The 26,025-nt window shown below is 34.6% G+C and overlaps 2 pseudogenes; one reads left to right on the top strand and one right to left on the bottom strand.

Annotated features, from left to right (window-relative positions):
- Positions 1-14,576: 14,576 nt before the first annotated feature.
- On the top strand, positions 14,577-15,244 carry LOC122124524 (annotated as a pseudogene).
- An 813-nt stretch (positions 15,245-16,057) lies between these two features.
- Positions 16,058-16,157, bottom strand: LOC122124557 (annotated as a pseudogene).
- Positions 16,158-26,025: the final 9,868 nt, after the last annotated feature.

Raw genomic sequence — 26,025 nt, 5'->3', positions numbered from 1 at the left:
TTAATGTTAACGGACTGAACTCTCCAATTAAGCGACATAGACTGTCTAGTTGGATTAAAAAACAAGACCCTTCTACCTGCTGCCTTCAGGAGTCACATCTTGCCCGTAAAAACAAACACATTTTCAATGTTAAAGGCTGGAACAAAATGTACCAAGCAAACGGCCCCCATAAACAGGCGGGAATTGCAATCCTAATATCAGATAAAATAGACTTCAAATTAAAATTCGTGAAAAGAAATAAAGAAGGTCGCTACATACTAATTAAAGGATCTCTCCTTCAGGAGGATATTACAATTCTTAATATCTATTCGTCAAACAATGGAGCACCCAAATTTATCAAAGAAACACTACTTTCCCTCAAATCCCATATAGATCCAAAGACATTAATTGTTGGGGATTTTAACACACCACTCTCCCCACTAGATAGATCAACTCGGCAAAAACTCAACAGAGAAACCGCAGATCTAAACAGCTGCATAGATCAACTAGACTTAACAGACATCTACCAAATATTTCACCCAGCAGCATCAGAATACACGTTTTTCTCAGCAGCACATGGAACGTTTTCAAAAATAGACCACATTTTAGGCCACAAAGCAAACTTGTCTAAATTCAGAAACATTGAAGTTATACCTTGCATCCTCTCTGACCACAAGGGAATAAAATTAGAACTCAACACCAAAAGCCAGCAAAGAAAGTCGGGCATCATATGGAGGCTGAACAACACACTGCTGAATCATGAGTGGGTCATGGAAGAGATTAGAAAGGAAATTAAAATGTTCATGCTATTCCGGCATCCCATGGAGGCTGAACAACACACTGCTGAATCATGAGTTGGTCATGGAAGAGATTAGAAAGGAAATTAAAATGTTCATGCTTTTCAACAAAAATGAACACACAAATTACCAGCTCCTCTGGGACACAGCAAAGGCAGTACTCAGAGGCAAGTTTATAGCTCTGAGCTCCTACATCAACAAGTTGGTGAGATCTGAAACTAACAATTTAATGACACATCTAAACCTCCTTGAAAAAGAGCAGCAAGGTAAACCCCAATCGAGTAGACGGAAAGAAATAATCAAAATTAAATCAGAATTAAATGAATTAGAATCCAAAAAAACTATAGAAAAATTAACAAAACAAAGAGTTGGTTCTTCGAAAAACTTAACAAAATTGACAGACCCTTAGCAAATCTTATCAGAAAAAGAAGAGAACTCACCCAAATTAATAAACTCAGAGATGAGAATGGAAATATCACCACGGAAACAACCAAGATTCAGAACATTATAAGGGAATACTTCTCAAAACTTTCTGCTAATAAGTATGAGAACTTGACAGAAATGGACCTTTTCCTAGCAAATATTGACATGCCAAAACTAAACCAAGATGAGTTAAACAATCTTAACAGGCCCATATGAAGCACTGAAATAGAAACCGCAATAAGAGACCTCCCAGCTAAGAAAAGCCCAGGACCAGATGGTTTTACAGTGGAATTATACAAGGCCTTCAAAGCAGAGCTCACACCAATTCTCCTCCAACTCTTCAATGAAATTAAAAGAGAAAGCTCACTACCCAACACATTCTATGAAGCCATCATAACCCTCTTCCCAAAACCAGGCAGGGACTCATCAAAGAAAGAGAACTATAGACCCATTTCTTTGATGAATATTGATGCAAAACTTCTCAACAAAATCTTGGCCAATCGACTTAAACAATCCATCCAAAAAATCATAAACCACGATCCAACAGGATTCATTTCAGGGATGCAAAGCTGGTTTAATATACGCAAATCAATTAATATTATTCATCACATCAACAGGAGCAAGAATAAGAACCACATGGTTATCTCAATAGACGCAGAAAAAGCATTCGACAAGATCGAACACCCCTTCATGATGAAGGTTTTGGAAAAATTAGGAATCTATGGAACATTCCTCAATACAATAAAGGCTGTATATGACAAACCTACAGCCAGCATTATACTCAATGGTGAAAAACTAAAGCCATTTCCTCTTAACTCAGGAACAAGACAAGGATGCCCACTCTCTCCACTTCTCTTCAATCTAGTATTAGAATGCCTAGCTACATCAATAAGACAAGATGCAGACATAAAGGGGATCCAAATAGGGAAAGAAGAAATAAAACTCTCCCTTTTTGCACATGACATGATCTTGTATTTAAAGAATCCCATAGACTCCACTCCCAAATTACTCAAGCTGATTCAAAACTTTGGCAAAGTAGCAGGTTATAAAATTAACCCCCCAAAATCAATGGCTTTTCTGTATGCCAACAATGAGAAAAGTGTGGCTGAAATTAGGAAATCAACTCCATTTGTAATAGCCCCACAAAAAATAAAATACCTAGGAATTAACTTAACCAAAGAAGTGAAGGACCTCTATGATGAAAACTTTAAAATCTTGAAAAAGGAAATCAACACAGAACTAAAAAAATGGAAAAGCCTTCCATGGTCCTGGATTGGAAAGATAAACATCGTGAAAATTGCAATACTTTCCAAGGCTATCTACAAATTCATCGCAATACCTATCAAAATTCCACCCTCATTCTTCAAGGAAATAGAAGAGGCAATCCAAAAATTCATATGGAACAATAAAAGAGCCCGAATATCAAAAACGCTCCTCAACGGAAAGAACACTGCTGGAGGAATATCAATACCAATTTTCAAACTCTACTATAAAACCATAGTAATCAAAACAGCTTGGTATTGGCATAAGAACAGACCTTAGGACCAATGAAATAGAATTGAAAACCCAGAAATGAACCTACAGACCTATAGCCATCTAATCTTCGATAAGGGAGCTAACAAAATAGAATGGAAGAAAGACAGCCTCTTCAGTAAATGGTGCTGGCAAAATTGGTTAACTACATGTAGAAAACTAAAGGTAGATCCTTCTATATCACCCTGCACCAGAATCAACTCCAAATGGATCAAAGACCTCGAAGTCAAAGCAGACACTCTGAAAAAATCACAGGATGAAGTAGGAGAAACCCTAGGTCTCCTTGGCGCAGGCCGAAATTTTCTTAATAGAGACCCGGAAACACAACAAATCAAAGAAAAGTTGGACAAATGGGAATGCATAAAGTTGCAGAGCTTCTGCTGGGCAAATGACATAGCTAGCAAGTTCAATAGAAAGCCCACGGATTGGGAGAAGATCTTTACTAGCCATACAATGGACAAAGGTCTCATATCTAAAATATACTTGGAACTCAAAAAATTAAACCCCCCAACAACAAATCCTCAAAGAAACAACTGCCCAATAAATAAGTGGGCGAAAGACTTAAAGAGAAACTTCTCTGAAGAAGAAAGAAGGATGGCCAATAAACACATGAAGAAATGTTCAACATCCATAGCCATAAAAGAAATGCAAATCAAAACAACATTGAGATATCACCTCACCCCGGTTAGAATAGCAAAAATCAAGAATTCTAACAACAACAGATGCTGGAGGGGATGTGGACAGAAAGGAACCTTACTTCATTGTTGGCGGGAATGTAAACTTGTTCAACCACTTTGGAAAGCAGTATGGAAGGTTCCTCAGAAGACTTCACATAGAACTCCCCTATGACCCAGCAATCCCATTTTTGGGCATTTACCCAAATGTTTACAAGCAAGACCACACTAAAGCTACCAGCACAACTATGTTTATTGCAGCATTATTTACCATAGCGAAGATATGGAACCAACCCAGATGCCCCTCAGTAGATGAATGGATCAAGAAAATGTGGTATATATACACAATGGAATTCCATGCCTCCATCAGAAAGAATGACATTGCCCCATTTGTTAGGAAATGGAAAAACTTGGAAAAAATTATATTAAGTGAAGTAAGCCAGGCCCAAAGAAACATAGGTCCCATGGTTTCCCTTATTGGCAATATCTAGTGTATATACGAATCAAGCGGAAAAGTTCAGATAATGTGATGTCAGGAAAATGAACCCTTAGTTATGTATTTTAATGTTTTTACTTCCATGCATGTGTTTCTAATGCATTTATAAGATTATCTCTTTGTTGCTTTGTATGTCTCTCCCCCACAATATAACCCCTGCTTTCACTATATTTGATATCAGTATAACTTGTGGAGGAGATGGGGAAAAACCAGTTGTTTAAGGATACAGGTGGACCTGTTGCAACAATGAGAAGTACAAGTTGTCATGTCCAAAATGAGCTTTACAAAGTCGGTGCGGGGGGGGGGAGTGGGAGGAAGGAGAAGGATTGAGATTGGGGGGGAGAGGGGAGGCTGGGAAGGGATGTGAAGGGTAAACCAAAGGAGGAGCCTGCAATGCTTGGTAAGAAATGTATGCATTATCCCACCCATGTAATTGTAACCCCTCTGTACAGTATGTTCACAAATAAAATAAAATTGATAGTGTGGATAGAATATGGATCACATGTAATCATATATAATTTTGAAAAAGCATACTTGGAATGAAAGTTTGAAGTCATGGTTTAAGGCACTATTTGGATTATAACTAGACAGTATAGCTCAGTGGTAAAACATTGGCCTTGCATATGTGAAGCAATGGTGTGATCTCCCAAGCACTACAAAGTACACACAAAGCACACACACAAAACCACATAAACACACACACACACACACACACACACCACATACACACATTTGAAGTATTGATTTTATCATATTAAACGGAGGAAATTATCACAAACAGTAAAAGTATGTTAATATTTAAAATTATAATATTACTTGTACTATTTAAAAGTTTAGTAGAAATAAAATATTCACAATATACTTGAATTTTAATAGATTAAATTGAAAAGTAATAGAAGACATGAAAACCTTTGCAAATAAGTTTTAAATAATAAACATTTTGAAACATCTGTTCTTTTATTTTGACAAAAGATCGATGTTACTGGTGTTTTAACTCAAGATTTACAATGATAGCGTGGTGTTGTATATAACGCTAGGGATGGCTATATCTATAATTCACTCTGAATAGTTTTATGCTAAGGTCTCATAGTTTCCCAGTGTCCCCCGAATTACAAATCCTATTTACATTTCCCACCATAGCTAGAAAATGGATGCAACAAATCACCATGCCAAGCTCAAACTTTTTTTAAATTCAAGTACAAATATTTCCAAAAAGTGATCAGGTAATGAAGCCTTTTTAAATAAAGTATGTGCTTTTTGAAAAAACAGTAAGTATTTGTTTCATGGACAAATATGTTTATAACTATAAGAAAATAAATGTATTTAAATTCACGAACCATATAAAAATTAAGAAAATAATTTTCAAATAGCCACATGTTAAATATTTTAAAAGCAAAATATATGCGTCTGAATAATTTACATGTGTAAAAATCATGCAAAATTAAATTAACTGATCCTACAACTCTGAAAAAAAGAATTACCCCAAAGAAACAAAAGGAAACATTTAAGTTCCAAATTTGAAATTTAGGAAATAAAATGAATTAGGGGCTGGGAAGGTAGCTCAGTGGTAGAGTGCTTACCTTGCATGCATGAAGCCTTGGGTTCCATTCCTCAGCACTACATTAGCAAAAAGAAAAAAAGCCGGAAGTGGTGCTGTGGCTCAAGTGATAGAGTGCTTGAGGGACAGGGCCCAGGCCCAGAGTTCAGGCCCCACAACCAGAACCCCCTCCCCCCAAAATAAAAGAAAAGAAAATGAAGTGCACTCTTCAGTTGACCTAAGTGTAAACATTCTGTATATCAATTTTATAATGAAAATGCATGAACAAAGAAAGCAAAAGTACCCATTGATCAATAGCAACAGCAAAAGCATCAGTAGTTCTTGTTTTGAGTGTACAAAAATATCGATTGGAGATATAACAATGTTCCTTCCCTAAGAAATGTACTCATTGCCTCATTTATGTAACTGTAACCCCTGTGAATATTACCATTATAATAAAATTAAATTTAAATTAAAAATAAACCAAATAATATACCAATTAAGAATTCTTAGAAGCCATTGGTTAAAAACTTTGTAAAAAACTGCCCTAAATACCCACGGAATATACTTTGATGATACTAGTTAAATACTTCAACTTCAGCAGTAAAGCAAAAGTTTAAAAACTGTTACAAAGTAAACTAATAAATCAGAATATATTACTAGTAATCATAAGACGAATGTATAGTGGTAGTCAAATATGTAAGAAATGAGGCAATTTGCCATTCATTTGCACTTACTAAGTGAGAAAGAAATTTCTAGGTATTTTTTAATTATCATATGTTTAATGAAGAAACTATTCTGTTACATCATATGATAATCAGATAAAGCTGATATTAGAGCAAAGAACAGATTGTATTAACTTTTTGGATGTTAATGTACATACCTATTTTGGTTGTGGGAAAATGTGGGTATTTCAACCTGGGGTATATTGTTCTTGCAGGCCGGCATCATATCAGTGCTTAATTTTATGATAGGGGTTCCCTTTCCACAAGAACATGCCCCTGATCTGTCCTTTTAGCCTTCCCATCATCAATGGCATCACAGTTGCACACCAACCTGTCTGCTTGCTATCTTGACAGGCCTGGATCCACAGTCCTTCCAATCTTAGTCTCTAGATTGTGCAGGATGGTGGAAATGATCCAATTCACCCAGATATAGATTGAGAAGTAAGTCCACTAAAGTTTTGGCTTGGGATTTGTTCTCAAGCCTCCTAAGTAGTTAAGAGTACGCATGGGATCCCCTGGTGCCAAGTAGTAAGACTATTTTTAAAGCAACTAGTCATATATATGACTTAGGCTTTTGAATACCTCAGGAAAAGATTAAAAGAGCAGAGAAGCACAGAGGATAGGCAGAATTTTAACTAGCTACTTAGAGGCTGAATAAGCTTAGCTTGCTACTCTGGAGTCTGATATCTGAAGACCACTGTTCAATTATGACAATACAATCGATTATCTCAAAAAAAAAACAAAAACAGAATTGTAGCAATGGCTGAAATAGTAGACCACTATCCTTGGGCACAGAAGCTGAGGAATAGTTCCCAGGCACTATCAAGCCTCAAGAATGATTAATGCATGCATGAGCTCATGCACATGTGCGTGTGCGAGGACGCACACGCATGCACACATACGCAAACACAAATGAGTATTTCAATGTGAAGTTCTTTATTGTTTTTTACCTTACTGTACTTTATTTCCCTGTATTAATTCACAAATTAACAAAATCAGCTAAGGACCTATTTGCATAAAATTCATCATGTTTCTCTAAAATCTACACTCTTTTTGGAAGCCTTGTTTTATTTGACCCAAAAGTAAATTATTCAGGAAGTCAATTCATCACTCTCAATTCTGCAGTATTAGATGATTGTTTAGGTTCCTCCTAGCAATATGATTATGTGAAATCCTGCATCAAGCAATATATTTCTTTCACTAGAAGAGAAACCTCTGTCAAACAATTAATAATAGCTTATTCTCTTCCTGGCATTCATCTGTAGTTTTATTTTCTTCATATATTTCATGATCTGTCTGTGAATGCCAAAAACTGCCGTGAAAATAAAACATCCTTCTCAGCGCTTAGCATGTTTATACCATTCACAGATCCTGAAATTGCTTTGGAATAAATAACGTTCACCCTGACTATCTTGACAAAGAATTGGTTTCTCAGCACTTTAGGAAAGAACTTGAGGGAAAGAAACAAAAGGAAAAGTGAGGAACAACTCAACACATAGATTCAAATGAAACAAAACAACCCAAGAAACCACAAATTAATTCAATACTCAAGAATCTGCAGGAAATGAAAGACGTAAAAAAAACAAGCTATGACAAGCTTATGAAATTCGTAACTACATGGGTGTGCACTGTTGTGAGGACAGTGGCTAAAGCCCAGACTGAACAGAAAGTTCTCTACACAATGCCATGCACCTGGTATTCTAAAATCCAGGAAGAATACCATCAAGTGGACTGAGGCCAAGTTCATACACAAGTAGGAGGCCAGTTTCTAGCTAAAAAATAATCAGGATAACTTAGGGATGGGGGCATGACAAAGTGGTAAGAACACCCATTGAAGGGGCAGAAAACACTCAATTCAAACTCTAATATTAGGGGTATTAAATAAAAAAGCTATGATTTTAAATAATTAAAACAATTGTAACACTTGAGTATTTGAGTCTAGAAAAATCCATGAAAGAAATAGAATGAACCAATGTTCCAAAGCTACTTTAGTGATAATGTTTAGTGGTACTTCAGACAAAACAGAGTTACCTTGCAAATGAGCATGAATGTGCATTTTGGTGATGGAAATACTCTACTTACACAGGTGTAAATAGACTTTTTTGGGTAGATTGTAGTTCTTGAACTAAGAGCCTGGCTGAGGTCCCTGAGCTTTTACTCTGAATGCTACCACTCTAATACTTTGAGCCACAGTTCCAATTCTGATTTTCTGTTGGTTGTTTGGAGATAAGAGGTTCATGGACTTTCCTGCCAGGATGGCTTCAAACCATGATCATCAGATCTCAGCCTCCTGAGTAACCAGTATTCCAGGCATGAGACGTCGATGTTTTTAATAATTTAGTAAATTGTATAGTTACAGAAGTTATAAATTATCATTGTAACATGTATAATATATGTGTGTAAGCACAGATCAATGCATACAGTTAGAAATATATTAACGTATTTTTGCATCTACAGGAGATTTATGAAATCATACTTCATTAAAAAATAAAATGGAAACAAAAGTTAATGAGGAGCAAAACAAAGGGAATTGTTACACGTTTCTTTTTGTTGAATGGAATATGAATTGTGAGAATCAGTTTGGGAAAACTATCTCTACTTTAACAAAATGGATAATTGCTATTAATTCCAATCCATCTATTTGCCCATATTGTGCATCCTCACACCTGAGTGTCAAAATCAAACCATACTTTTTGCCTTTGTATTTAACTCACCTATTATATTTTAGGGGATAGATGAAGTAATAAAATAAAGATTAAAATAATAGTAAGTGAGGCTATGAGTCAGAGCTGAAAAAGATTTTAAATATGATAATAATTATTTAAATTGCATATTTCTTACTTTTAATCTGTTGTTATGTCACTCATTCCCACATTAGGAAAGTACATAGAAGGTTCTCAATAAATTATATGCAATTATTAAAATGTATTGAAAGAATATGGGCAGTGTGGTTTTAGCTTATTGAGACCTGTATGGGGTAGTGTGTTTTTGAGGACTTGCAATACGTTGTGATGGAGATGAAGGGAAGGATGTGCTGGAAAACTGGCTAGAGGATTTCTCCCAGAAAGATAGTGATGAATTCTTCCAAAAGATTACAGTAAAATCACTTTCCCAACCATGCTCACTACTGCACTATTCACCGGAGCCAAGTTATGGAAACAGCCCAGATGCCCTTTGGCGGAGGGATGGTTGGCAAAAGTGTGTCATATATACATAAGTGTATTGTACCTATCCATTATGAAGACTGTTACGTTATTTGCAAAGAAATGGCTAGATCTAAAAATACGTTAAGTAAACGAAGTCAGAGTCCAACACACAAAGGAACCATGTTCTGTCTCATATTTGGAAGCTAGAACTTTATACAAGTTTACACAGCAATATTAACCAAATCATGCTATTTGTAGAGGAGTATTTAAGAGATGTAATTTTTTATAAAATTGAACTTTTAATCCAACAAAATGAATACCAGGAAACTATCACTTGGAAGATGTGAGGGCAAGTCAAAGGGAAGGAATAAAGAGAGTTATGGAGGAAGAAAGTGAAGACATAATATTCAATGCAGATAGTATGAAACTAGAAACAATTAAAGTGTGGTGAGGTTTAGAAGGGTAGAGAAAGTTATATAAAGATCCATTATACTTAAAAACATGATTTATTTAATGGAAATTCCCTTGTACAATTAGTTAAGATAATAAAAATATAATTAAAAACAATGGAGACATCTGATCTTAAACTGTGTTCTCTTAAACCATCAGTCAATATAATAGTTTCCTCCTCAGAAATTTTCTTTGCAAGTGTTTTCCTCTTAGTGACAGAAAAATGATCAATGCAATGAATACCAATACATCACATTGCACATCATAAAGAGACACAATAAAAATCACAGTAAAAATGTTAGAATTCACCACATGAGAAAATAACAGGTAGAATTTTCCAAATGTTAATTGATTGTGTTTCCAAGTACTTTACCTATGATATCTAATTTAATCCTCACAATAATTCCATAAAGTGAAACTACTTGGATTTCTAATTCTCAGATGATGATATTGAAGTCTTCAGAGTTGTAATTACTGGTACAACATTGCACACATGGTAAGTGTTAGCCTGAGGTCCATCTCCGACTCTATCAATTAACCTCATTCTATTTTACGACTAAAATACCAGTACTTAGTCTCCAAATTCTAGGTAAAATTCCCAGAATTATTGTGTACACTCATAATATTTCACTTTATCTTTGTTAGAAAATAGGGAACTGTAATATGAAAACACAAAGTTCATAATCAATGCATTTACCTCCCTGGTGAAAGGAAGTGCTAAAGTATAATATTCTTGATTTCTAGGTCAAAATATCAGAAATGATATTCTATCCCTTCACTCAAAACTGCACTGCCTGGGGACCCTATCGCTGTTTAACACTGTCTTACTGAAAGAATGACCTCCCCAATTCCTGATGGAAACAAATTGTAGGTCTTATGGACCAATCATTTCCACATTGTAGCTCAACTAAGTTGTTTACCATTAGACGTATTTTGATTGCTTTTTATACTCAACATTTTGTGAGAAAGGTACTACTTTAAAATGCTATTAAAGCAAGACTGATATAAAAATCACCTTTGACCCCAGATAAATATTTTACCTTTCATGTACCCAAAAATGCAGTCTGACCTATCATTAATGTTAGGAATGAGAGGATAAAAAATCATAGACAACAAGACCTAAGCATGAATTAAAGCCTCTCCAACTTGTGAATACAATTTTTTTAAAAAGACATAAAGAGCTGGGAAGGTGGCGTAGTGGTAGAGCGCTTGCCTTGCATGCATGAAGCCCTGGGTTTGATTCCTCAGGACCACATAAGCAAAAAGAAAAAAGCCGCAAGTGGCGGTGTGGCTCAAGTGGAAGAGCACTAGCCTTGAGCTGAAGAGCTGAGGGGCAGCGCCAAGACCCAGAGTTGAGGCCCCACTACCAGACTCCCACCCTCCCCCAAAAAAGACATCAATACTACTACATTTGTTCAAAATTTCTTATGATACTGAAGATTCAATTGTAAACTGTTAACACTTGAAAATATCTCATTTTCTTGGGAGTAGAAAACAAAACATAAGATTAATACTAATCATTTTCAAAGACCTTTATTTATACTACAAATTCACTCTTATAAGTGCAAAGATTCTAAAAATAGCTGAAGCATAGTGTCAAAAAGCACATAATTTAACTTCATCATGTACAAAGGACTGTGCTATTAGAAAACAAAGTTACACTAATAATTAGCTCACCCAATTCACTTCTATTCTTTTATTCTATATTTTTAGTTTCATAAAAACTGACTTTTCATAAAATGATGCATAAAAAAGCGTATATACACACGTACATTTTCAGATTTTAACAATGTTTATTCCAGAAATGTCTTTTGTTGTATACTCAATGAACAGAAATAACACTAAAATATTCAAAGGGTTTTCAGAAATTGCAAGACTCGCTCTGCGATGTTATTTATATTGGAAAAGATATTCAAAAAGCCTCATTTATTAAAGTTGTGATAGTTACTCCCACAAAAGAACTATTAATGAAAAAAACTTTGTATGTAAAATACAACTTCAAATCATCCAGAATCTGGAGGTGACACATGCTTTTTGTTTGTTTTTGCAATGAATATCTAACAAACATATCCACAATGTTGATTTTCAATCAAAATGATGGGATATTCAAACCTAAAAAATACGGTGTTTATTATCTTAGCCTGAATAGATACGATCTTACAAAGAAAGTTATTTTCAACAGAAATCCGGAAAGAGTTTATCCACCTTAATTTTCACAGGAATAACCAGAGAGTAATACCTGTTTGGTCAAGTTGGTCAAAATCACTCCATGAGTATATCTTAAAAGTATATAGAATTTAAGAGGTCAAATACATATTTTGTACTAACAGTCATCTTACAGCAATAACTTACTACCTAATTATACGTGTATCTTCTTGCCTAACATATACTAAGAGCTGAAAGTGGCCTCCTTTATCTAACTTAATGGTGTAAATTCTTTGATTATGATGATGCTGTTATTTGACAAATAAAATGTAGAGATGGGCGTTTCCACTGAAATGACAGGAAAGAACAGTGATAAATAACAACATTGGAGCACAGCTCTTTTCAGCCTCACTCAGTCCACATTGGCAAGCAACACTGCAACCGCACACACACACACACACACACACACACACACACACACAGACACATACACATACACACCCTTATGCGCACATGTACACACACATATACATGCATGCCAAATTCAGGGTTTATTGTACAAAATAGTTCAAATAAAATATTAGTGATTAGGAAAAATGATAATTTGCCTTATTACAAAATAATACATAATCCAGTCACCACGGTTGTTACATTTTACCTGTCTCTCCACATGTAACCACTTAATTTATTTTTACTTCATTCACTCACTCATTCATTCATTAGTTTGATGCTAATATTAGAGCTTGAACTCAGGGCCAGGCTCTGTCCCAGAATTTGTTATTTTTTTTATTTTAGTTTTCTCAAGGCTAGCATTTTGCTGCTTATACTAAGCTCCATTTCAAGCTTTTGTGGTTACTTTCAAATCATAATCTAATGAACTGTTTTTTCTTGGTCTGGTTTCAAAGCACAATCATAAGATTTTATCTTTCTGATTAGGTAGGATTAAAGACCTGAGCCACCCGGGTGGCTCCTACTTTTTTCTATACTTATGTAATGCATATACTTAGATAGTAATTTAAAACTGAGAGCATAGAAGCAAGATGTACAGTGATGATATTGTCCTGTCAGAAATTCAAGTTAGTAATGTAAATTTCTTCATAAGACCATACACAAAAAATACTTAAGAAGAAATATGATGATGATGATGATGATGATGATGATGTGTGTGTGTGTGTGTGTGTGTGTGTGTGTGTGTGTGTGTGTGCTGTTACAATATGTTTCACATATAAGCACTGTGCAGGGGTGTCCAGACATTCACAGTAATTGCGTGAATATCTGTCTTGAGCTACCAACTCATGGACAATGTCTAAGTGTCCACTCTAGGCTTCCTGATGAAGAGGGGTATACTCATCCTCATCCCTAGTATTCATATGAGTGGCCTTTTCGGAAAGTAGTCTCCGAAATGTAGTAACTGCAAGGCAAACACTCTAACACTGAGGGACATTGCCAGCCAGAGGATTAAGATTCTTGTCTGTAATTTGGTCAAAGCTATGTCTCTTTATGTAGGCGACTAAAAATATATTTACTAATTTCAAGTAAATACATAAATTCTATTTCCATCTCTTTTAAAAAGTAAAAAAATTGTTTGCTCTGTAAATTGTTAAGAAGCATGGATTTTGCGGCTAGCTAGGTCATTGCACATCTGTATCTCTTTTCCTCTCTCTTTCATGGTTCTCATAGACAACATGGTTGTTCCATAATAATCCTAATTTATTTTGCTTTTATATTTTTGGTTGCATCATTTCACTTTCTGCTCTGCCATTTCCCAAAACAGCACCACATAAACAGAAAAATCCAGAAGTGGTGCTGTGGCTCAAGGGGTACAGCGCTTGCCTTGATTTGAAGAGCTCAAGGACAGTGTCCAGGCCCAGAGTTCAGGCCCCAAAACTAATTTTTAAAAAAAGAATCTAAATACTTGATAATTCTACTAACAGGTCTGACTGAAATCAGTTGAATCACAATTTTCCTGTACAATGAAGGAATAGGTCCAGGCTAGGAAATCAGAGGGAGAAGGCAGGCAGATTGTAAAAGATTGTATCTGTGACAAAACTTTGTGGAAAATGGAATCCAGGATTACTTACTGGTGATTCACTTCTACTTGAAGCATGATTCTGAACTATTGCTTGCTGATTCTGAACTATTGCTTTGATCATTATAATCTCCAAGTAGAAAAAGTGAAATTTAATTGATAGCAAAATACATTTTTATTTCTCATTAAGCATCTTCAATCATCAAAATCACCTGAAGACAATAGTCAGGCTTATTTTTAGATGAAAACAAGTGTCTTTTAAAAAAACAAGAATTTAGGTAGTCATACAAAGGACTTCTATTTTACTACTCACTATATATTTTTCTAATGTTGCATACCAACCTTAGAAAACTACTAGAAAGCTCTTAAAGCCCATATGTTGAATAGTGAGTTCTCTTACACTATAATGTGGTATTTCCCAAATCATTTACATAGAAGGCATTGTTTCCTATTTTCTCATTCCCAGAATAAGCTGCACATGAAGACACCACTGGTCCTCATTTTCAGTCTGTACCTTTGAATACTGAGGAAAATCTTTCCTCTGCTCTCTATCAATTCCCTACTCTCCAGTTAGAATAATTTAGAATAGTAAAAACAGAAAAAGAGAAAATACATCATGGTGAAAAAACATATGCAGAAAATTCACCAGATTTTTCTGACCAGTTCAACCAATGTGAACTATTGGGGAAATATATTGACATCTCATTCCCACTGGCACTCAAAGTCTCTGGTTAGGTAACTCTGACGAAGACATGGAACAAGAGAAAAAAGTGAGGAATGGTATCAATTGTAAGAAAAAAATGGAGTAGGATCCAAGCAAATTTCTTCTTTGTGATGCCGAAATTAATCGGCTTACTATGGTGCAGAGACTACATCCCAAAAAGGCCACCCAGATGAATAATAGGAATGAGGATGAGTATAACCCTCTTCATCGGGAAACCTAGAGTGGACACTTAGACATTGTCCATGAGTTGGTAGCTCAAGGCAGATATTCATGCAATAGCTCTGAATGTCTGGACACCCCTGCACAGTGCTTATATGTGGAATAATACCAGAGTGGCTTTTTGCTTACTTCATCATGATGCAGATACCAATGCCCAAACTAAAGGCCACTTGACCCCTTGCATATTACTGCTAGGAATAGAAATAGCAAAGATACCTTGTATCTACTTCTGTTGAACCACTGTATCAAACCAGGTCTGAAGAACAACTTAGAAGAAACTGCATTTGATATTGCCAAAAGGGTAAGTATGTATCACTACCTCTTTGAAGTTGTGGAAGGCTGTACAAATTGTTCTCTTAAGTTGTAATGGTTTGAATAAGTTTCTTAAATTTCAAAAATGCCAGTCCATCCTTTGTGTCCCTACAAATTTTTTTTTCACAATACAAAGCAACAGCAATACCTCACTTTAAAAATTCATGGATTCCTTGGTATTCTTCAAAGTGAATTGCCTGACTTTGATGTCCAAATATATTCAAGAGTTGTTTGTATTCCTCTATAATGATTTCAGCAGAGTTTGTGATTTTTTTAAATCAGAAATAATTTTAAATTTTCTGTTGAAATGAATAGTATAGACACTAAAGATGCAAAGGAGGAGGGTGCAATGCTTGATAAGAAATGTACGCTTTAACCTGCCTATGTAATTGTAACCCCTATGTACAGTGTGTTCACAAAAAATAAAAAATAAATAAACAAAAACAAACAACAACAACAAAAAAAATGTTCCTGGTGCTTTTCTGAAAAAAGTATATCTATGTTTGTATAATGTCCATAATCTATTTCATTCGCTCCTAGATATAAATCATTGAATTCTACATTGTTATATAATGTATAGGTTCATTAATAAATGCATCCTTTCAGATGGCATTCCATATAGAAGAAGTTTAAGATTCCTTTTTTTCCTAGGTCCTAATATTATTTTATTTCTTTTGGATAAAATGACAATGTTATCTAATTTCAAGTTTGTAAAGGTTATGCTATGTAAAAGCCTTTCTAAGGTGAATATTTAATACAATGATGTCAAACTAACCTTTAATTCTATGAATTACATGTATTGTTACACTTGTATTTTTGTAATCAACCTTTTAATAACTCTTTTTTCATTTCTTACATCAGAAGAATGAAAAATAAGTAATAATTCACAAATTTTCCTATCATCCTTGTGCAAGTGCCAAGTTAATCTCTGTATTGTTGTAATTTGGGTAGACCTGCTGCTGAAGCATGTAGAATCCTCTAAATTTAAGTACTAAATGATGCAATCTTTATACAGGCATATATCCATGGATGCCTATTTGTAACAAGGATTCCTTATTGTTCCTAAAAATGCTATTGATCTTATTTCTCTAAAATTCTGTGTATAGCGGAAAAAAACTGATATCGTTTGGTCGATTGATCACGTTTATATTTTTTTGTCAATGACTATTTTGTCGTTTTCATTTTAAATTTGATCATACTTTGAAGCCTTTACAGCTATTTCCAAAAGTGATGGCTTTTCAATACTTATTTATCAACTTAATTAGCTTTGTAGAGCTAATGGATTCAAAGTAAGCCTTGCTTAAGAGCTACTTCTAAACTTCTGCAGCTTAAATTTTCCCAAATGAGGTCTTGCTAGGACAAATGTCTACCTGAACCTTTACCCTTCTTCCATGTAGCAACAGACCAACCACAATATCTTACCCTGACAGCATAGATTGTCTTACTGAAACAAATCTAATCTTAGTTACTTGGGATCATAGAGAGATGAACCATTTAGACCGAATTGTTCAGAATGGAAGGTATTTTATCAAAATATAATTGTTTATTATACTTATCATTTCAAAAGTATCTAAAGCCAAGAAGGTGAAAAAATTGTTCATATGCATGATTACCTACTGTCCTGGCCTGTGTATCATCCAACTAGGCAGGAACTTACACTACTGATTTCTATCACCAAATATTTCCATAGCTCCTGGAGCAGCCCATATGTTTCTCCTAGATATTAGGCCTTAAATTAGTAATATTTTAATCACAGTGTTTCCTCTTGCCTCTAGGCTGTAAATCTACAAATGTTAAAGCTGTAAGTCTAACTCTACCAAAAACTGAGGTAGAGATATTGGAATAATACTTTAAAACAGAGTTGCCTTTGATTCCCTAACCACAACACAACAATGTAAAACAATTTTTATATTATATATACGTATATATTTTATATTTATATGTGCTGATTTTAAATTTCATACAGTGAATCTTACTAGAATTGATAATTTGACAAATATATTGACATTTATTCCCATAAATGGATTGGAATATGAATAATTAGGTTTAGAATATATATTAGAATATAAGAAGTATCAATGCAATGTCTTCGCTATAAACTTGTGATACCTTCTAAGTGTTCATGGTCTTCTGAATTCACATGGTAAAATAACAGTATTTTTCTCTGCTAATCTATAAGGGATTTTACTCTGATACTCTGTTTATTGTTTTAACCCGCGGGACCCAAAATGCTTTAATCCATATTTCTGAAGTATTCTTACTGATTATACCCAAATTTTGCTTAAATGAGGTCTAAAAGCTATTATTCTTCTGCAGGACCCACGGTCCTAGGATACCAGGTCCCAGTTATCTGCACGATCAGATAACAAGGGCAAGACTTCTCACATAGGCCCATGCGACATGCCAGCAGAAAATAATTGAAGACTCACCTTGATTTCTAATTTCCTATAACATTTCAAGGCCCCAATTCCTTTCAAGCATTAGCAGTAATCAATTGTGAAATGCATGGCAACTTAAAATGAAAGATGAGATCACAAAATCTGAGAGAAAGTACTGTAATTCAAACTTTCAATTTACAGATGACCAGCCCATCTGAGTGAACAAAATCACAAATGAACAAGATTATTTTTAATACCCCTCTCCTAATGATTAATGAAAGATTTCAGTGCAGCCAAAAAAACAGTTTCTGGAATGATAGATCCATAATTGTTCTACCAAGGCTAGGAAAACTTGATTTAGAGGTCAAATATAACTTAGAAAAACATTAACTAAGAAGATCCTTAGTGTTTCAAAACACTGGTACTTCAGTAAAACTAGGTTCTGTAGTATAAAAGTGTTGTCATTCTCAAATCCATGATAACCTACATTTAATCTCCTGAAAGTATATTCATTTTCAAATAAACTATTTAAAATCACATTTGCCAAAATAAGACTTGACAAGTACATGATAGCAACATTACAAGGATTTCAAGTGTAGGGAGCAAGTTACAATAGAGTTGATTTACGTACCCAGCACTAATACCAAACAAGTTCAACCATTCATTAAAGTGTAGAAATAGTACCCCCCACCATTTATGTTGTTCAGTAGGTGAATTCCAGAAATGTGTTATATAGATCAGCCTCCCATATTTCAAACGCAATTATTAGCTAATAAAGAAAATTTCATCACATAAGAAGGTACATTTTAAAAAGTCACTAATAGTTGCCTTATCATGTGTTGTTTTATGTTTTCCCTATCTGTCTATCATAGTAAGAAATATGACTTTAAGTCTTGAATATGGGTACTGAAGAGAGATGTGACAAACATAAAATCTGTCTTCTATTTCTATCATATTCCTCTAAGTAGTAAATTTTAGTTTTCTTCTTTTTCCAAAACTTATAGGTAGTAGAAAAAATTATCCTACGTAAAATAAAATAATCACACACCATTGTACAAAGCCATTTATAAAAACTGGTAGTTAGGAATAAATCTAAGCCATTTTTAAACTTTCTTGTTGACTAAAGATTAATCTTCCAAATGAACGAGAATAAAATCATGTCTAAGTGCCCCACATCTCCATTCTTGCAAATTGTTATTGCAGATGAATGAATTATGGAAATATAAGCTGACATCAGTTCAAGGATGTGGGATTGAAACAAAGGAGGAGGCTACAATGCTTGATAAGAAATGTACTCATTATCGTGCCCATGTAATTGTAAATCCTCTGTACAGTATTTTCACAATAAAAAAACTTAAAAAAAGAAACTCCATGGAATGTATATAAAACTTTCAAAATATTAACAGACAGTTTAACAGAATGACTATCAGGAAATTGAAACCAGAGAAGAACAATAGTAAAGAAATAGAATGAATGAAAAATGGAACAAGGGCAAGTACAGCTAGAATACTCAATGTACATATAAAATAAAGGAAGTGGAAAATCTGAACTAAATGTTGGAGAAAGGGTTGGTTGAGACTGATAGAAGGAGTGACTCTGATCAAGGAGCATTAGACAATTAAATAAACATATTTAATTGTAACACACTTGCACAACCTTTTGAAATTCAGTAAAAAAACACAACAAACAAAAACACTCAAAAATCAAGACCAAACAGCAATCTCTAGAGAGTATGAATATGACCTCTCAAAATTTTAAGCAGTTAATGAAGGGCAGTCTTTGGAAAAGCAAACAAAGCTCTTCAATGAGGGAGTTTGGGGTAGGGGAGTATTTAGAACAGATTTAAGAAGATTGTCTAAGGTTATAAATCACCTATATCTACTGCAGGTATTTTCTTCTGCGAGTGCTATTTGTCTGAACTGGATACTCCAGTACTGAGGCACACTTGATAGCTTATGAAGACAGAATGGAAGAAATAAGGTCCAGAACCTACTACTCCACTGGAGAGAAAACAGTCCTCTATGTTTTCTCTCAATCTCTTCACTCCTCCATTTTCATACTTTTAATAACGTCAAGTGATTTTGAATTATATCTTTCCTTCTTTGTTTTCGCAAAGGAATTGTTCAAAATAATTAACTAAATATTATTTGCCATTTTTTTCTATCATGCTGTTTACTTCTCCAAGCGAGTCCATTAAACTTCCCATTTTCATTTGGTTGCCACAGAAACACAACAACAATGTTAATGAGTACCAATGCTAATGCAAAATTTTGCCTCCAAAAAACCATTCCAAGAACCTATAATCACAAATATTTAACTATAATTTTTTTCTTTTTTCTTTTACCTTGAAATCTTCTTGTGTCTAAAGTGTCCAAAAAAATAAGTACTACATCACTTTTTGGTTCAATCACTTCTAACCTCAAAGATATATTTTGCTAACAAGATGCTTAGAGGAAACTTAAGAATACTCCACTTTTATCTTCTCTCTTAAGACTCCTTAGATACCATATCAGGAACATTGAAATTATTCTTTGCAAAATTATTTCAATAGATTATTTTTCTCTTGGTCTTGTATTTGCTCAACAAGATGTATGGAGAAGAATAGAGTTAAATCACCGATTCCTTGGATGACATTGTCTGTTACAAAGGACAATATTTCTATGTCCTACTTCTATGTCCTACTCTTAGGTCTTGCCTGATTTACAATTAATCACAGCTTCTTGGCTTCAAGTCTAGTGAAGCGGAAGGACTTTAAGGCGTCCTCCACTGCTACATCTTCATGGTTTCTTTGAAAACTCTTTTATTTTGAGGTGGAATTTATTTTCATGTCTTCATTCAATTTGTTCTGCATTATACTGAGTCAAATAGGCTCTGTAAAATCACTTTAGGTAGCAAAAACATTAAGACAATCTATATCAAAAATTTTTGGCCCCCTCTACTGCTGAAACCAATACGCTTAGCTCGTGCTTCTAATAACGTGTTTTCTTACCTTTTCAGTTTGCTCAATTCTTTTCTGATCCCCAAACCTTTTGGCTTATGTAATAAGAGAAGTCTTCACTATCTCATGTTAATAAGGATATTATATTTTTGGGCTAATTGGAAATGTGAAATCATTGGTTTGAAGTATCCAATCAGATTTTTTTCTGTGTTTCAGTGCTTCTCGTGCAAAGATATTGTGGAAAGTATTAAAACAGAAAAGTGTAAATTCAATACGTTCTTTCATTGTGAAGGGCACTTTCTCCCTACATATTTTGACCCAAATTATTTTTTTAAGAGAATTACTGTTTAGTAATTAAAGGTCAATTCACAAATTTTGATGTCTTATTTAAAAAAAAAATCTTTGAATTTAAATACCACTACAACCGTGTTTCACACAATAAGAGTATATTTCCTGGTCAAGGACAATTCTCATGGGAACCTACAGAACTTACAGCAAGGTTTGTGAGGTTTGTTTGTTTACTGTGAAAATGAGCCATCTTACCCACATTGCTCCCTCTCAGCTAAGTCTCCATGGATTTCTATGCATGAAAGCCTATTTTCCCAGGCAATTTTAAATTTTCTTAATAGGCTAAGTTAAAAAGTTTGAACAATTAAAATTTACCTGTCATAATTTTAAAACTCTTTTGAAATTCCTTTATCAGAATCGCGAATTTACCAATCCTAATTCCACCTTTACCATCAAAAACAGTTAACATGTTGTTTTCATGATATAGTATCCATGAAACTATTATTTTCCAGTGGCTTTGTTATACATATATATGAACATATAAGCTGATGCCGAGCAAAATGAACTCTAAGATATGGAAAGAGGTATTTATTTGCAGTTGTTGTTTTTATTGTAATATGTGGTTTATATTTTCCTTGGGTTTTTCCCCTATGGTTTATCTCCGACTGTGTTTGATTTTGGTACCCTGTGTATTGTGTATGCATTTACCTTAATTAGGGAAGGGAATAGGAACAACAAATGGCGAGACAAAGGACAAAGGGCAAACCAATGCAATAGCAATACTCACAAGACAATATGTTGGAAATGTACATTACAGCTTGTGAGCGGTTTTGGGGTGAAGGAAAACTGTGAAAAAAGTGAGAGAGGGGATAATAAGTTTGAAAAGTTATGTATTCACTGCCTTACAATTGCTAACCCACTACACATCACTTTCACATTAAAAGTAAATTTAAAAAATCAGCTGCATGAAATAAAATTTCACTGTATTGTTATACTAAATATTATTCTGTATGTAGTAACTTTAAAAAAATCAGCAGTATTTGGCATCTAATTTGATTTAATTACCCCTTCTTTTTCAGAGGGCCATCAACTTGAATGTTATCCAACTAGACAATTTTTCACAATATACTTGCCAATATTTTCAAAAAAGAATAAATTAGTATATTCTCATACTGAAACCGAAAACTGTTTAATTCTATGGAAACGCATAACTTTTAAATTCCTATGACTAATAACTACTCACTTTCAAATTCTGAACATTCCATACTTGAGAGATTCAAAATAGTACCTGTTTGCATGTTATGAAATTCTGCAATAGTTGCATTTTCCAATGGGGTGTTACAGATTGCGAAGTGAACAGAAAAATAGCCACATTCTGGTATAGAATAAAACTATAAAGCATCCGTTATAATTAATTCTTCAAGAGTAAGCAATAGTTTATCAGATTAAGCTATTATTTCTATGACCATCAATCCCAAAATTTACGCCATATAGTCATCCTAGACCAACAGTTTCCAACTTGTAGGGTGCACCTCAAAATTCCCTTAATTCACATTACAAATAACTTATCTCTATTGAGAAAAAATACTACACCTCTGCTATTGTGATTCCCTCCATGTTCTGGAAAGAACACCACAATACACTGGGTTGCATCATTTTTCCTCCACTGGTATTCTTGCAAATATTATTTATATTTATACTTTTTTAACTATCATAGATTTCAGGATGTTAAGATCAGAAGATTACAGTTCAAAGCACACCCGGGGAGGAAGGTTCCCTAGATTCTTATCTCCAATAAACTTCCCAGCAAAAGCCAGACATTAGTGGTACTGAGGTTGAAGTTGTAGGGCACAAGCCTTGAGCTTAAGAGGCTCAGAGACAGTGTCCAGGTCCAGAGTTCAAGCCCTATGACAAAGCAATAAAACAAAAACAAAAATAAAAACAAGCCCCAAACCTAGCATTTTTCTCATTGTATACAGAGGCACATAATTAAGGAAATTGCTTCCTGTGTTACATACAGGTAGAAGAAAGAAGCTGTCACACAATTATTCTCTTCATACTATGTTATATTAAAGCCTCAAAAAATTGCTTTTTCTAAATTTATAAATTAATATAATCAATTTGTTGGAATCTCGGTCTACATTATTCACATTATCATTTTATACATGAACAGTTAGAATTATCTATTAACTGAGTTCTAATTATATTATAACTCTCTTGAAACAATATGCTAGGCAAATAGAATGCAAGAAACATTTGTAAATTTGTCAATCAAACCCTCTATTTAAAGAGAATTTTGTAGTATCCTGTAGAATATGAAATTACAAACAAAACCAAATATTTTTTTTTTCGGTCGTGGGGCTTGAACTCTGGGCCTGGGCGCTGTCCCTCAGCTCTTCAGCTCAAGGTGAGTGCTCTACCACTTGAGCTGCATCACCAGTTCTGGTTTTCTGGTGGTTTATTGGAGATAGGAGTCTCACCGTCTCTCCTGCCCGGGCTGGCTTTGAACCTCGATCCTCAGATCTCAGCCTCCTGAGTAGCTAGGATTACAGGCGTGAGCCACCAGTGCCCAGCTAAACAAAACCAAAATATTTATTTGAAGTCTAAACTCTAATTTACCAAGATCTATAAAGACCTACATTAGATGAACTTTGTTATTCTCCAGGCTTAAGCTTTTGTAATCCTTCATCCTTTCATTGGAATCCAACAGAATGATGATTACTTATTATTTCAAATTTTGGATGGGAATCATGAACCATTTTGCATCTACGAATGTACTGTAATGAAGAGAGCATTTAAAACAAAACTGAGGATTATATACCAGTTGCATTTCAATTGAAAAATTGGCTTCTCAAAACATAATGAAGAAATTAACCCAAACTTCCAACTGTGTATTCCTTTCTTGTTTGGTTTGTTCTATTAAGACAAAATTATACTACCTGGTCCAGGGAAGGTATCAGTAGTAATACCAGTCTCTAATCTCCTGTCAGTCTGAGTGCTAGAATTCAAGGCTTGTATCACATTGCCCCACCATAGTTTCTTGGTTTATTTATTTATTTATTTGTTTATTTATTTATTTTTGGGTCCATTAACGGGGCCAGACTCTGGGCCTGGGTGCTGTCCCTCAGCTCTTCAGCTCAAGGCTAGTGCTTTACCACTTGAGCCACAGAGCCACTTCCAGTTTTTTTCTTTTTGCTTATGTGGTGCTGAGGAATCGAACTCAGGGCTTCATGCATGCAAGGCAAGAGCTCTACCACTGAGTCACCTTCCCAGCCCCTTCTTGGTTTATTTAATCTAGATACAGACTAGCAATTCTGAACTTCTCCAGTGATATTATCCACTAGACTTCTCAGACTGTTCGTGTACTATTTTCAAAGATGTTCTAACATTTGAAACAGGGTATGAACATTTCAAATGCACCTGCGGGGCCTCTGTTTCATTCCTCCATGGATCCAATCCCTTTAATATTGATTACTTGACTCTCTTACTATCTCTGGTCCCTACCTATGTAATATTCTCAAACTTTTTTGAAGAAAGTTCACTTGAGGACTTTCTAACATTAAAAATTATCACTTCATTCTAGTCCTACTGAGGACATATTTTCTATTGTTTTCTAACTTTTCTACATATTCTGAGAGTTGCTTCATTTGTTAATTTGTGTGTGCACATATAAGTGCCTCTGTGTGTATGTGTATGTTAATATGTATGTATTCAAAATCCTCAAGCTCTTATTCATCATTCTTGCTCATGACTGTTATTCCATCACCTGAACCATTCTTCCAATCCAGGTTTTGGCTGGTTAATTATAGGTAGTGTCTCAAAAACTGTTCTGCCCTGGCTGGATGTAAACTGAACTTCCCAGACACCTTTACATTCTTAGGTTTCATTTATCCAGTAGAATCAACTTTTAAACTACAAACATTTATGTGAGTATAAAGTCTAAGCTGTAGCCCAGATTTTTAACTCAAGAATTCATATAAAGTTAGATGAACATACACATTACATATGCTGAGTGTACACTGTTAGATATGTGATCCTAAGCTGGGTGGGGAGATCTGAGGATTGGGTTCAAAGCCAAACTGGAGACTCTTTTCTCCAATTTACTGCAAGAAAACTGGAAGCAGCACTGTGGTTCAAGTGGTAGAGCATAAGCCTTGAGCGGAATAGCAGAGGGACAGTGCCCAGGCCCAGAGTTCAAGTGCCAGGACCACCACCAAAAAAACGTATATAAGTAAAGGAAAGAAAAAAATGTGATCTTATCCACCAGGTCATGGCTAGTATAATCACTGCTCCCTCAAGATGGAATTTTTTTTCCAATTAAGTCCATGCTCTTATATCTGACTTGCATTGGAAACAGAATTATTCTTCCATTTTACTTTCTACAAAGTTGTGTCATTAACAAGCGTGATTTAGAAAGGGAGTGGCCTCATACTTCATGTTCCATGTAGGAGTAATAATTTTTCTATAGCATGCTCATAAATCTACGTATTACACTTGGCTTCATTGTTTCAAAGTGGTCTTATTTGTAGAGTCTTCTATAGAGTATTGAAAACTTATACTTAAACAGAATTTCTTTTTTTTTATTATTGCTATTGTTAACATGAGTTAACAAATTCATGTTCACATGGAAAATAATGTGCAGCACATACACTCACAAAAAAAATGGTCTGAGAACCTTCTTCCACTATAAAATTAGCCTTAATTTACAGAGAATTTACAAAGTTTGAACTCAATATCCTCATGGATAATGTATTTATAAGAAATACAAATTTCATATTTTCTCTTCACTAAGTTGTCTCTGAAAAATGTGTTACCACAGGTCCAAAGGTGTCCTTTTATTATTTCGGTAAAGCCAGAAAATATTCATTATACCTCAAGCAGCACCATAGATTATTCCTGGAAGTAACTGTTACTGGATGTGGAAACTGATCCCAGGAGAGGAATGGAACATAGCAGATTGACAAAGTTCAAGTTAACTTGTGCTTTCCTTTTTACTGTAAAAGAAGAGAATCCGAAGGCTTGAAGGAATCTCTGTCCCTGACTTTTTCTAGTGTGCTTTTGCTCATATATAATATTTCTGTAAACTTCTAATTGAGAGTACTACAAAAAGATATAATGTGCCATTTGAAGGCCAGCATAGAACAAAAGGAAATAATGTTGTTTTAAATATAATCTACTGCAGGGGCTGGGAAGGTGGCTCAGTGGTAGAGCACTTGCCTTGCATGCCTGAGG

The sequence above is a fragment of the Dipodomys spectabilis genome, unplaced genomic scaffold (assembly GCF_019054845.1).
Source record: "Dipodomys spectabilis isolate Male_0828 unplaced genomic scaffold, ASM1905484v1 ptg000239l, whole genome shotgun sequence".
Taxonomy (NCBI): domain Eukaryota; kingdom Metazoa; phylum Chordata; class Mammalia; order Rodentia; family Heteromyidae; genus Dipodomys; species Dipodomys spectabilis.
Note: the sequence above shows the minus strand (reverse complement) of the source record. Positions and strands in the feature narration are given on the sequence as shown.